The sequence below is a fragment of the Bubalus bubalis genome, chromosome 15 (assembly GCF_019923935.1).
Source record: "Bubalus bubalis isolate 160015118507 breed Murrah chromosome 15, NDDB_SH_1, whole genome shotgun sequence".
Classification (NCBI taxonomy): Eukaryota; Metazoa; Chordata; class Mammalia; order Artiodactyla; family Bovidae; genus Bubalus; species Bubalus bubalis.
This window is the reverse complement of record NC_059171.1, coordinates 67,215,435-67,230,610: the sequence shown is the minus strand read 5'-3', so window position 1 is coordinate 67,230,610 and position 15,176 is coordinate 67,215,435. Positions and strand designations below refer to the sequence as shown.

At 42.2% G+C, this 15,176-nt stretch overlaps 1 protein-coding gene and 1 non-coding gene across 9 annotated transcripts in view; one reads left to right on the top strand and one right to left on the bottom strand.

Annotated features, from left to right (window-relative positions):
* The window catches only part of NSMCE2 (NSE2 (MMS21) homolog, SMC5-SMC6 complex SUMO ligase), a 237,179-nt gene that overhangs the window by 163,162 nt on the left and 58,841 nt on the right, over positions 1 to 15,176 (bottom strand). The window lies entirely within an intron of this gene.
* On the top strand, positions 3,153 to 3,224 carry TRNAC-GCA. The gene has a single exon. It is a non-coding gene; the product is annotated as a tRNA-Cys (tRNA).

The window sequence follows — 15,176 nt, the reverse complement described above, 5'->3', positions numbered from 1 at the left end:
GTCACTGGGGACTTTACCAAGAGCCAGATAGGCACAAAGTGCTGACTTCAAAATACACAGATTTTTGTTGAATGAAGTGTTTCAAAATGATGGAGCAGTGAAGACAAAATACACGTTGCCAAATCTTCCAGAGACTCTCCAACTAACTGCTCAGTTTGAGTTCAAAAGCACTTGAGAACGTCTAGCTACATTTAATGGGAACCCAACATTCCTGTGACTTTAGTATTTGTCTTATGTCAGCCAGGGAAGGCAATTAAGGAGCTGACTGTAACCATGAAGTCAGATCTCTGGGGGCTTGTCCCTATGAACAGAGGCTCGTTGTTTCAGAAAAAGAAATAAAGGTAGGAACAAAAGGCAAACTCGTGGTCTTTACCCATACTGAAACTATGTATTATTTTTAGCATGCTTTAAACTAAAATCTGTAATATTTATATGATGATCACATACTTCATTTCTTTCAAACAATACTGTACACATATGCAATTACTCAGTGTGTCATTTTATTGCCACAGGACAAAGTCAAGGTCTCCTCCTCCAATCATCATTACTGCCTTATAGCTATTATTTCACTGGGAGAGAAGATCACAGGAGTGAAGGATATTAATGGGCTGAGTCATTCACACACTTTTGAATCATGTGAGAATCTAGTATAAAATTAGTCATTCTTGTAACTGAACCAAGACTCAAGATGGATTTACTCTCTCCAAAACAGCCACTGTTAGATGTTTGGCTCCCAAAAGAACATACACCTAATGATTTATATTTTGGATATCACACAGCCTTGAGAAGTTTATTATGGGTACACAGTGGTGATAAGCAATATGCTTTGTGTTCTGCTCAGTATGCTAAGTATCCCAAATTCCAATTCATGATCTAAGGCTGTGGGACCTACTTTCATGCTGGGAATCCAGAGAGAATTGTCTCAACTGGTCCTAGAACATTCATTCAACAATATTTAAGAGTCCCAACTGGATACCAGGCAGCATAATGCACTTAGCATAATTGCTGAGACATTTATGGAGGTTGGCGCAAACTTACGACACACCACCAACCCAACTGGTCATGCACTGGGTAAATTTATATAGGACAACACTGTCTCCACCTATATATAGCAAAAAAGCTTGCAGAAGTTTTCACTGAAAGGCACATCCAGGCTACAAATCACTACGCTTTCACTGACTACAACCTAATTGCAATGGAGACACATTATATTTTCTAGCGACTTTACTATACTATCCATGACCTTAAAAAAAAAAAAAAAAGGACAAAAACACATATGTCACACACACGAATGATGACCAGCATGGATTATACCCTTCATCTCAGGCCAGTTTCTGTTGTCAATTGCACAATCTGCACTGAACTCTGTTGGACTCAATTATTTGCAGTTGAGTGAGTTTCCTAGTGCCATTATTTAGTTTGACTCTTGACAGAAACACTTAATAGGGAAGGAACACTTCCTTGTTGAACATTGTGACGCACTGAATGGGCGTCTTGGTTTGCCCGGGTGCTGTAATACACCATTATTGGACATGGAAACATCTTTCCCTCTTCAAGCCTTTCAGAAAATTTTTGAAAATGAATAAATTTAAACCTGTGGGAAAGTGCCACTGGTCTAGTTCTAATGGACACGTCCTATTGGAATAGACAGTTGTCCCACAGATAGCAGTTGAATGAGGCAACCTCATCTTGTGTACATCTGTTACTAAACATTTCTGCTGTTGAAAATTACTCCCATCATTCCTCATGGCACCAATCCCACTATAAGACTATGACCAAAGGAATGACACATTTGTTACAGGATTCCAATATGGTGGGGGAGTGGGGGGAGATGGGTAAAGGAACCAAACTGCTGATTTGCCTTCTGGGCTTTGTTGTTGTTTGCTTTATTTTCTTCTCTATTTTCCTTTTCTTTGTTTCTTAGGCAGAACTTAGAGAAATAACCATTATTTACCTCTTCTATTTATTCACCCATTCAATAAATATTTACCAAATGCCTACTGCATGCAGGCACTGTGCTAGGCATTGGAGATTCCTTAGTAAACAGACTAACCTGGTCCATGTTGGTCTCTTGGGGTTTGGGGTATAGTGGAGGAAAACAGTACTATTTAAAGAGTCAAATACACTATCATCAGCTGTGAGAAGTGCTGTGAAGGAAATGTATTAGATGCTAGGAGAGCATGCAACAACATAAATGCCGAGAACATCATTTGACAGGCAATCTTTTTATGTACTGCTCAATTTAAACACAGGTCAGGCTGAGTGGAGAGTGAGAGGAGGATTTTTACTGTTGTTATTAACAAACACGTTGCAATTGCACAAAACCTTTCATCTGAGTGGTTCAAAGCCTTCTATACACAAGTATCATTATCCCAACTTGACAGATGTGAGAAATGGGCAGTTCACAGTGATTAAGCGTCTTGCCCAAGGTCATACTGAGTCAGTGACAAATGACTGCAACTCATTCAAACCTCCTTTCAACTTACTTTTGCTTTGCATGTGCCTCCAAGTGCCAACTCAAAATGAACTTTCATAACTCATTCTAACTTTATGAAAACATACCTGATTTCAGGCAGATATCCTTCACCTTCAGTGGCCATTTGTTAGTTCTCATATGAAAAGACGTTAATTCTGATTTTAATAAAATTGCATTCCTATCCACTACGCCTCTGTCAAAAATCTACAGAATTATTCAATGCCTTATTTTTCACTACAGTATCTCACTCAAGATTTCAGAATAAAAAAAGGACAGAAATGGGTGGACACTAACGGGATATACTGGGCTTCCCAAGTACCCCATTATCCAGAAAGATGATCTCCTAAAAATGCTAGATCATCTGCTGAAGATCCAGTTCCAGTGCTGCTGGGGAAACAATACCCATGAAGTTAATGTCCCCCAGCATGAGGGTAACCAGTGAATAATATATGAGAGTGTTTCTCCAATAGCCAGAAAACCAACCAAGGGACAAAAGTTGAATTAGCTGTGAATCTTCCCCTCCCTCACTTACACCTAACGACCAACTTGCATTTTTTTTTCTGCCATGATTGCAACTCAAGCTCTGCAGGTCTAATAGTCTTAGTATCCAAGAGAAGACTGATTTCACCCAGGGACTCAACAATGCCTTCAGTGATTTTGGGAGCTTAAACGGGCTTCCCTGGTGGCTCAGACGGTAAAGCGTCTGCCTGCAATGCAGGAGACCCAGGTTCGATCCCTGGGTTGGGAAGATCCTCTGGAGAAGGAAATGGCAACCCACTCCAGTATTCTTGCCTGGAAAATCTCATGGATGGAGCCTGGTAGGCTACAGTCCATGGGGTCGCAAAGAATCGGACACGACTGAGTGACTTCACTTCACTTCAAACAGCAACCTAGCAATTTTGAGCTTCTCAAGACACTGACCAGACAGACAAAAATTGAGGTTACAGATTTGGTTGGGGCAATGAACCTTAATTACCAAGGGTAAACAGGATTACTGCTACAGAGTGAGGAAAAGGAGGTGTGTGTCTGGGACCTGGACTACCTCCTAGGTTTGCCACATCATTATCTAAAGATAATGAGAGTCAAAAGCAACTCCATACAGACAGGATCACCAAGAACACATATACCCCAATAACTGCTGTTGTAGTCAGGTAAAAACCTACATCATTTGAGAGTCTATTGAGGGCAAAGAGAATATACAACAGGTACTAGAGAAGGGAGTTAAAATACCAACTATGGGTTCAGAATCAATAACAAAAGCTAAGTATCCAATATTTCTTCCTTGGTCTGACATGTACACATTTATGTTTCTATATAATTTCTTTCTTTCTTTTCCTGCTCCACTCCGGAGAAAGCAATGGCACCCCACTCCAGTACTCTTGCCTGGAAAATCCCATGGACGGAGGAGCCTGGTAGGCTGCAGTCCATGGCGTCGCAAAGAGTCGGACTGAAGCGACTTAGTAGCTTAGCAAGCTGGTGGCTCACTAGTTACAAAGGACCATCATGGAACAGGAGGCACGTAAAGGAGGAAGTGTGTCCCAAGTATCCTAGATTTGGAAACAGACACTTAAGATGTTGTATGGGGGAAAGACAGAGCATATTTTCACTTTTATCAGAGAGCTGCAACATGTTAGAATGGAGCAATTTCCTATTGTTGCACTGTTAGCAAGTTTAAGTCTGGAAAGGAAGTGCATACAGAGGCTGAGTGGCCGAGCTCAGTGGTTGAGAATCTAGGAACCTTTCCTTTTGGGAATTTTCCACTTTATGAGTGATACCTCACTGGGACAGGAAGAGAAATTCACTTTCTCAGCTTCCATGCAAGAAGAACACAGACATGTCAGCTTGACCCCTGGCCTGTGGGACTTCAGTTATTGAGACTGACACAAAGGAGGTGCCAGCAGAGCCCCTGCAACCAGATTACCCAAGGATTTAACATTTAAATCCCAGCTCTGCTTCAGACAAGCTGTGAAGTCTTAGGCAACCTCTAAGAAACCTGATCCCTTCATCTCTAACTCTGCAAAAGTTTCTGCATTGTCATGAATGCTAAATGAATTAATGCATTTAAAGACTGTAGGGCTTTGGAATTCAAATACAGTAGCCACCAGCTACATGTGGTTATTCAAATCTAAAGTATTTAAGATTAAATACAATTAAAAATTTATGAGGTTGGTGCAAAGGTAATTATAGTTTTGGACTGTGAATTTTAAATCATTGTAACTAGGCTCAAACACATCTTTATTAATCAAAATTGGAACCATTATAGTCAACACATTTTTGCCAATGAGAATAAGTTTGTCTATTCCTGTAGCAAAAAAATCTCTGCTTCGGGATTTGACAAACTCTTGGAAAGCATTTTCTGCATCATGCTGGTTGCAGAAGTGTTTCCCTGCAAAAAGTTGTTGAGATGCTTGAAGAAGTAGTAGCCAGTTGGTGAGAGGTCAGTGAACATGGCGGATGAGGCAAAACTTCATAGCACGATTCATTCAATTTTTGAAGAACTGGTTGTGCAACATGCAGTCGGGCATTGTTGTGGAGAATAGGGCCAATGCCCTATTCTGTTGACCAATGCCAGCTGCAGGCATTGCAGTTTTCAGTATATGTCATCGATTTGCTAAGCATCCTTCTCAGATGTACTGGTTTCACCAGGATTCAGACCAGCCACATACCACCAAACAGTGACCATGACCTTTTTTGGTGCAAGTTTACCTTTGGGAAGTGCTTTGGAGCTGCTTCTTGGTTCAACCACTGAGCTGGTCATCACTGGTCCACTTTCATCATACATCACAATCTGAATGAGAATGGTTCATTGTTGTTGCATAGAATAAGAGAAGACACTACAAAACGAGATTTTTTTTTAAAATTTCCAGTCAGTTCATGAGGTACCATTTATTGAGCTTTTTCACCTTTCCAATGTGCTCCAAAGGCCAAAAGACTGTAGAATGGTCAACACTGAGTTCTTCGGCAAATCCCACGTAGTTGTAAGAGGATCAGATTCGATGACAGCTCACAATGGTTGTTTTTACCTTCTGATGGCCGGCCACTATGCTCCTCATCTTCAAGGCTCCATCTCCTTTGCAAAACTTCTTGAACCACCCCCGCACTGTATGTTCGTTAGCTGTTTCTGGGCCAAACATGCTGTTGATGTTGCGAGTTGTCTCCGCTGCTTTCCCACCCATTTTGAACTAAATAAGAAAATTGTTCCAATATGCTTTTTGTCTAACATCATTTCATAGTCTAAAATAAATATAAAATAAGCAGCAAGTAATAAGTCATTCACCAAAAAAAAAAACATAAAATGAGAAATGCATGTTAAAATGATATATAACATAACTACATTTATTCAGAATATATTCCAATATCAAATGGCAAATTTCAACAGTGCAAAAACCACAATTACTTCTATACCAACCTAATAGTTCTTCGGTCACACTGTCACATTTCAAGAGCTCAAAAGCCACAGGTAGCTAGTGGCTCTTTCTACAGTGCTTATACAGAACACTTCCTTTACTGCAGAAAGTTCTACTGAAAAGCGCTGACTCACAGAAGAATTCCTGGCACTTATTTACCAGTACTGTCACCATTGTTATTATTTTACATTACATCCCCAGAACTTCTATCTCACATCTAGAAGTTTGTACTTTTTGAGTACTTTCACCCGATCCCCCTCCTTCATCTCTTCCCCTCAACTCTGGCAAACACATTATCATTACTGTCACAAGAGCAAGTTTAAGATACACTCGAATTTAAAACCTGGTGGACATGCAATTAAATGATGTCTTCTGACAAGAATCAGCAGACTATCAGTTGCAGTAATTTCTCTCAATTTATAACTTATTATGGGCAAGGTATTGAGCTAAGCGCTTCACAGAGCTATTTTATTTAATCTTCCTAAACAAATAAACAACCTGAGAAGTAAGAACATCTCTATATTACAGATTGGGAAGTTGAGGCCAAGGAGTGGTATAACTACGAGCACTCAAAATGCTCATCAGTACGGGATGTGCGATTGCCAGGTCTGCAAAACTACTAAATCCATGACAACTTCAGTTTCATTTCCCTACAGATTTACTGAGTGTCCACTAGGGGCCATGCACTGCATAAATGCTGGGAATACAGTGGAAACAAAAGAGACCAAGACTCTCCCCTCATGGACTCCGCGTTCTAGTTAAGAAGAACAGTCAGAAAAGATATAATTAGCTGGATGGTAATAAGTGCTATGGAGAACAATTAAACAGGGTGGGTGAGCTCCTCTATGATGGATGGTTATGGAAGTCCTCACTGAAAAGATGACATCTGAACAGAGACCTGATGAAAATTTAAAAGGGCAGGGAGGGAGTAGAAGGAGATAGAATCAGAAGTGAAGATGGAGTTGTGGGGTGGGGGCAGACCAGGGAGGCCAGTGCGTGGCCTTTAGCCCCTGCTCTGAGAGAGATGGGAAAGACTGAGCAGAAGACTGAGGAGATCTGGTTTGCTTTTTTGGAGGATCACTCCGGCTACTGTGATGAGACTGGGTTTTAGGGGAGGAACGGCTGCAGCAGGAGACCGCTTAGCAGCAGGCCAGTCAGTAGGCGTCCGCTGGCCCAGGAGACCCTGGCCCAGACCAGGGTGGCAGCAGAAGTAGCAACAGGCGGTCAGAATCTAACCGCATTCTGAAGGTAGAGAAACAGGGTTTATTGATGAACCCTGCGGATGTGGGCTATGAAACATTAATGAACTGAGGACAACTTTGGGTTTGGCCTGACTAGATGAAATGGTACAGATGCCATTTCCTGAGAAGGGGAAACTGGGAGGAACAGCTGGTTTGGAGGAAAAAACAAACAAAAAAACAAGAGTTTAGTTTTAGAAAGTTAAATGTGAAATGCCTATGGGAATGAAATGAAGTGGGAACGAAAAGGAGACAGTTGTACGTCTGAGACATGGTTTTGGAGAAAAGATAGGGTTATAGCTATAAACGCTATGAAAGATGACTAAGTGTGTGGTGTTATGAGAACACAAGATACATCTGGCGGACAGAGGCTGGGTGATGTCAGGGAGGGCCATGAAGAAGGAGCAAGACTAAGTTTATGAAGGGCAGGAAGGCGACAGTGATCTGAAAGGGAGAGAAGAGCACCTCTACCAGAAAGAATAATGTGTATTCAGCCCAGAAGCAAGAGAACATTCCTGGAACTAGCATAAAAGAATGGTAAAAAATGAGGCTACCAAGTTAAGCAGGGGTATATGAATTTAATCCTGAGGGTAATCAGGAATAACTGAAAAAGGCAGGTAAAATAATCAAATCTGCAATTTAGACAGAGTTCTCGAGCTACTAGATAGGAAGCAATATTTGTTGTGTTGTTTAGTCACCAAGTCGTGTCTGCCTTTGCGACCCCATGGACTGTAGCCTGCCAGGCCCCTCTGTCCGTGGGATTTCCCAGGCAAGAATACTGGAGTGGGTTGCCACTTCCTTCTCCAGGGCATCTTCCCAACAAAGGGACCAAACCTGTGTCTCCTTCACTGGCAGGCGGTTCTTTACCACTGAGCCACCTGGCAAGGCCAGAAAGCACGTCAGAAGAGAACAAAACTCTCTGTAGCAAACTCTCCATGGGAGACTAGAGATTATGAAAATGGCGATGAAAATCATTTGAGAGTCAGTAAATGCTGGTGATGGAATGAGCGCTATGAGGAAGTAGGAGGAGTGAGGATGATAATCAGGTTTCTGATGTGGGCCACTGGGTGTAGGATGTTGCCATTTCCTAAGTTACAGAATCTCCGAAGAAAATCAAGGGGAAAACTCTATGGGCCATGCCAAATTTAAGGGGTACATTGAAGCAGAAAGATCAAACAGATGACGTGTGTGATTCTCAGACATGTGATCTGGAATGGAAATAAGGATTTGGAACTCGGCAGCACAAAGATGGGCTTCCCAGGTGGTGCAGTGGTAAAGGACCTGCTTGCCAAAGCAGGAGATGACAGAGCCATGGATTTCATCCCCAGGTTGGGAAGATCCCCTGGAGGAGGAAATGCCAACCCACTCCAGTATTCTTGCCTGGAAAAACCCAGGAACAGAGGAGTTTGGCGGACTGCAGTCCATGGGGTCACGAAGAATCGGACCCAAATGAGTGCATACACACAGCACAAAGACAGTAATTTAAGTTGAAAGCTCAGGAAGAGAGTGCAAAGGAGACAGTCTAAGAACAGGTAGGAACACCAAGATTTCATGGCTGGAGAGGTAAAGCTGGGTCTACCAGGAGACTATGGAGGCATGGCTGAAAGCAAGAAGAAACGTCAGACGTGTTGTCATGAAATTTAAGAGCACATAACAATTCAGGGAGGAGGGAGTCCTCCACAGTAGCAAAGTCAAAGTCAAAGAAGAGAACAATGTCCTCTGAATTTTTCACCAGGGTGTGGAATCTCGGGCCATTTCTGCAATTCTTTTGACCTCAGCATCCTCATCTATGCAAGAACGTTCAATTTCCCGCTGTATGCAGTTTTTGTGAGGCTACATGGTGATGCAGACCAAGTACTTAGTGCACTGTCAGACATACAAGGCACTGAGAAAGGTGCTCTATTCTCAGCGCCCCACATTTCACGGGATGTCAGACAGGCCAAGGCAACAAGGAGAAAGGGGGCTGAAAGCACGAAACCACGCGGAACCAATGGCCTGGGAGCACACTATGCATTTTGAAAATTCGCAATGGAGAGATAAAAAAAAAACAAACCAGAGACTTTGTCCTTTTCTTCCTCCCCTCTCCCAATGTTCCCTTCAGTTCAGTTCAGTTCAGTTCACTCAGTCCTGTCCGACTCTTTGCGACCCCATGAATCACAGCACGCCAAGGCCTCCCTGTCCATCACCAACTCCCAGAGTTCACTCAAACTCATGTCCATCGAGTCAGTGATGCCATCCAGCCATCTCATCCTCTGTCGTCCCCTTCTCCTCCTGCCCGCAATCCCTCCCAGCATCAGTCTCTTCCAGTGAGTCACCTCTTCGCATGAGGTGACCAAAGTACTGGAGTTTCAGCTTTAGCATCATTCCTTCCAAAGAAATCCCAGGGCTGATCTCCTTCAGAATGGACTGGTTGGATCTCCTTGCAGTCCAAGGGACTCACAAGAGTCTTCTCCAACACCACAGTTCAGAAGCATCAATTCTTCGGCACTCAGCTTTCTTCACAGTCCAACTCTCACATCCATACATGACCACTGGAAAAACCATAGCCTTGACTAGACGGATCTTTGTTGGCAAAGTAATGTCTCTGCTTTTCAATATGCTATCTAGGTTGGTCATAACTTTCCTTCCAAGGAGTAAGCGTCTTTTAATTTCATAGCTGCAGTTATGTTCCCCTTCTCCCCATTTAAATGTGGTTTATAATTCAGAAATCCCCCAGAACCTGTCAAAGGAACCTTTTAAGCATATCTTGGGCTTCCCAGATGGCTCAGTGGGTAAAGAACCTGTCTGAATGCAGGAGATGCAGGAGTCACAAGTTTGAGTCCCAGGTCAGGAGATCCCCTGGAGGAAGGATGGCAACCCACTCCAATACTGTTGCCTGGAGAATCCCATGGACAAAGGAGCCTGGTGGGCTACAGTCCACAGGGTCAAAGAGAGTCAGACACGAATGAAGTGACTGAGTGTGCACGAACAAGCATATCTTAATAATTACACAAAAAACTGTGTCAGTAAGATATTTACTACAGACGTCATAAGTTGGTGATAACAGATGTTACGTTAAGAAGGGCAGCTTAAACTCAGGAGCAGTCCCCAAATAAATAAATGTTCTGTAGAAACCAAATCTATCGACCAGTGATTTCAAAATTTTTTCCAACCGTTTTTAACACAATAACCCAGGTAATGTTTATCAAATGAAACATTCTAACTACATGATTAAGGAGACCTTTGGACAACCTAACTTACTCTCAGGTTAGTTTCGACACTGACGAGATGATAGTCATTAAGAAGTTTCCCAGATGGCATAGACTTTCCTGTCAAGGATTAATGCTCTCACCTCCTCAAGGACATAGGGGCAGGTGGAACTGGGAAAACTATATCCAACTTGCTTGCTTTTCTAATGGAAAAAAATACAGTGCTTTACAAAAACAAATACCACTGATTTTTTTTTTTCATATCTAAACCATTTCCATCCTTCTAACATAATTTCGTTCAAAGCCTCCTTGCTTTAGGAATTCTCTTGATGAAGTTCTCAATGCACAAAGCCTAATATCCCTATCTGCTTATTTTTTTGTTGTTATTGTTGTTAGTCGCTAAGTCATCTCAGATTTTTTGCAACTCCATAAGCTGTAACCTGCTAGGCTCCTCTGTCCATGGGATTTCCCAAGCAAGAATACTGGAGCAGGTTGCCATTGCCTCCTCCAGGGGATCTACCCAACCCAAGGATCAAACCTGTGTCTTCTGAATTGGCAGGCGAATTCTTTACTGCTGAGCCACCTGGGAAGCCTCATTGCTGCTATGTTGCTTCAGTCGTGTCCGACTATGTGCGACCCCATAGATGGCAGCCCACCAGGCTCCCCCATCCCTGGGATTCTCCAGGCAAGAGCACTGGAGTGGGTCGCCATTTCCTTCTCCAATGCATGAAAGTGAAAAGTCCAAGTGAAGTCGCTCAGTTGTGTCCAACTCTTAGCGACCCCATGGACTGCGGCCCACCAGGCTCCTCCGTCCATGGGATTTTCCAGGCAAGAGTGCTGGAGTGGGGTGCCATTGCCTTCTCCAGGAAGCCTCATTATTTTGTGTTATATCCAACAAAATCAAGGCTCCAAAGAAAGTCCTAACTAATGGGGAACTTGATTTTCTTATACTCATTTAGATAAACTTTTCCATTCAACTCAGCAGTGGTTGGTGATACAGAAGCTTGTCCTGCTTTAGAATCTGAACAATGAAAGAAGTTATTTCTTGCTCCAGTCTGTATGTGTGAGTGCGTGTGAAGGGGAGATGCTAGGGGGCGGGACATACACATGTGGTGCTCTCTCTCCTGATGAAAGGAAAAGACCCGGGAGGACACAGGGACAATGCTCAGTATCATGGAACATTCGAGACCAGAAAGACCAGCCTTCACCACCTAGGCCATTGGAGAGTGCCCCCAGCCACTACATGGTTGCTGATATAAGGATGGTGAGGACTTCCTGCTCATGTCCCATGTCTTTCCTGGGTCCTCCAGTCACCCACCATGAACTAGAAGATCTGAATAACCAAAGGAACAAATTTACCATTTCCGTCTTAACCAAACAGAAAGAGACATGCTCATTGTTCTTTCCTCTGTTTTTGCCAAGCATCCATCAGAAAACCTAGTTTATGTGACTATAGGGTCTGAAAAAGCAGCAAAATATCTATTTTGTGAATACTACATTTTTAAAAAAATCCATAAGTTATCGTCTAACATTCTGATAGACTAAGTCTGATTTCAGGTCCCTTGTCTTTATATCATGGCATGTGTCTATAGCACAGAATAAGGGTAATTCAAGGATATCAGCTGGCTGTTTCTCTCATTTATATCTTATCCAACACAATAAAGACCGTGGAATTGCGAACAATCCAGTGGTTCATTAAGCTCCTTCTGCTTAGGCTGGTCCATTCAATCTCATCTAGAAGCATATCAAATTCTCTGTTCTTGCCTTCTCTGTAATTCATACAGCTTCCTGTTGTTTGAAATGACTTCCTATTACTACAGCTATCAAACTGACTTTCACCTTACATTTTGTCACTTATGAGAAAAATTTTCTGAGCACATGACAATGACTTCTAATTTAATCTAATCAAAAGCCACTGTACGGCAAGCAAATAAACAAAACAAAAATCAGTTAGGTGATTCATAGCATACAGAGCACTTTTTACAATAACTTATATAATTTGATTCTCACTGCCCAGAGAGATTAAGTAACTTCCTTGAACCAAACACAGAACAGGTGATAAAGCTAAAACTACAAGGTGGCTACCAAGTCTGAAAGCATACAATTTCATACAACTTACAATTTCATATTGTAAAGCATACAATACAATTTCATAACAGAGGATACCATTAAGCCATTTATCGTGTATTCACCTATTCACCTATGGCCACCCTGTAAAATCCAGATTCTCCAGCCATAGTCTGTTTTCCTTGATTCCCTGTACATTTACTCTGAAGCACTCAAGAAGGCAGCAGTCAATGGAAAATACCATCTTTAAATTGTATGATATTTTAAACAAAAGTATAAACTAGGTTTAATAGTCCATTCTCCAATTTAATTTCTCAACCACCTTGTGCATGGAGATTAAAAGACGCAATTGGGACTTGCTTGGTGTGCCAGTGGTTGAGACTCTACGCTTCCACTTCCGGGACAGAGGTTCTTATTTCCCCAAATCAGAGGCGGGGAGGTGGGGGAAGAACTAAGATCCTGGATGCTGTATGATGTGGCCAAATTTTTTTTTTTTTTTAATAAAAAAAAAATAAGCAATTAACATTCTCTCATGAAGCCTCACTTCCTGTGAGGGCATGAAATTAAGTGCTTTACCTACATTACTGCACTTAATCTGTGCAAAAGCCCCATGAAGTATCATTATCCTCTTTCTTACAAATAAGAAAACTGAAGATTTTAGAGGATAAGTCAGAGGACCAATGTCACAGTTAGGCAGTGGAAGAGCAAGGATGAACCTGTATCTCCTGATTCCAACTGTGGTATTCTTTCCACTACCCCAGAGAGATACCCTTTACATGTTCCCTGAAATGCCACTTATTGACCATTTCTCTGCCTTCTTCCATGCAGAGACTTCCCCCTCACTGCTTCTAAAAACTGATCATGAGCAAATCTATAGTCTAAGCTGGCAAGACGGAGAAGGCGATGGCATCCCACTCCAGTACTCTTGCCTGGAAAATCCCATGGACAGAGGAGCCCGGTAGGCTGCAGTCCATGGGGTTGCGAAGAGTCGGACATGACTGAGCGACTTCACTTTCACTTTTCACTTTCATGCATTGGAGAAGGAAATGGCAACCCACTCCAGTGTTCTTGCTTGGAGAATCCCAGGGACAGCGGAGGCTGGTGGGCTGCCGTCTATGGGGTCGCACAGAGTCGGACACGACTGAAGCGACTTAGCAGCAGCAGCAGCAGCAAGCTGGCAAGAAGGAAAATGTTTCTCAACCTGAATTAACCAACACCACTTAAGAGTACTGCCTGGCAGCAAGCACTACAGAAATGTTAACTAGGCTTACTGTTACTATGGAAAGACTGAGTATCCCATCTTTTTAATATAACAGTTCCATATAATAATATTCCTCAAGCAGTTCTTTAATACTAACAGAATCCTTCCCTGTGCATGTCAAGGCAGTGTGAAGAGTCACTACTCATTTAGACTAAAATTTTACATTTGGGAGATTTACAATAAGATGTGTAAGATCATAAGCATATTTTATAACCAAGACTAGATAAAAACACTCCTACTCCCAAATGAAACTGAATTCAATGAAGTACATATGTCCTGAGGCACGGAGACATGAAAAGAGCCCTGAATGACACATCAAAAAACCAAGGTTCAAGTCTCAACTCTTGAGACTGAGCATGCAACCTGAGCATGCCCCTTAACCTTGCAGAGGCTCAGAGTCCATCACATCCACCTTACCTAACTTGGAAGGTTTCTGTGATCATTAAAGAGGGCAGGGATTCCAGAGGGCTCCTCACCCATTGCCTGGGGCAAAATAAGTTGGCTTCAGACTCTTTTAGTCAAAGTGCCAGGGGACTGAAGAAAAGAAACTGATTATTTCTAAATCTGGTTTAAGTAAACCATCAACAGCCTGTAGACAAATATCAACTGGGGAAGTCGGAAGAGAAGTTAATTTGCTTTCATCCACTAGGCTAAGTCCTCCAGAACATCTGAAACACCAAACTGACACCAAGAGCACAAATGGGTTTTGTTACAGTTTTATGGAAATTGGATTACAAAGAACCGTTTATGATTAAATCATTAAAAAAAAAACTGGCTAGCCTGGAAACCTAGCCACTGAATGTTCTATGGGAAACTGTATTCCATGAGTCGATTCAGAAATCCAAACACTGGGAATGTGTCTTGTCTCTTTCAAGCTCCAACAGCTAACAGAGACTCCCTTCTGATCCTCTGAGGCAGATTCAGGAAGCCTCTTTCACTCTTAGGGCCTGAGGCCATTCAGATATGAGATGTCAGATGGGGACAGTCAGGATATAATAACTATATACCACCTTTCACTTTCTGGGGGGAGGGAGGGCCAAAACATACTCCTATTTATAATAACCCATCCCTATTTATAAACTCATTTTATCCACAATTGCCCAGTGAAGTATGTAGGGCAAATATTGTGATAATTCCCATTTTAGAAATGAGGAAGCTGAAGCACAGAAGTTTCCGTGACTTGTCCAAGGTCACAGCCTGGCAGAACAAGGATGAGAAGTCAGATCTTTACTTCCCAGCCCAACACTCGTATCAACGAAATGCCAACTGCTGAGAGAAGGGGAGAAAGTAGTAAAGGTGCCTGTGATTTACTGAGACTTGACTTTTAGACTAATTTCATCTGGCTTTGTGAATTTTCATTAATTTCCTTCTTTGGTGTTGCCTGATGAGTTAGTCACTAAAACCATCATATCAGAAAGTATAAATTGTCTCATATTATTTCCTCATTGTTACCAATCGATGTTCAACTTTAAGTGTTTCATAATAAAGTGACTCAGAGACTAAGCAAGCCCAATCTGCATTAGTCACTTGTTGAACTGT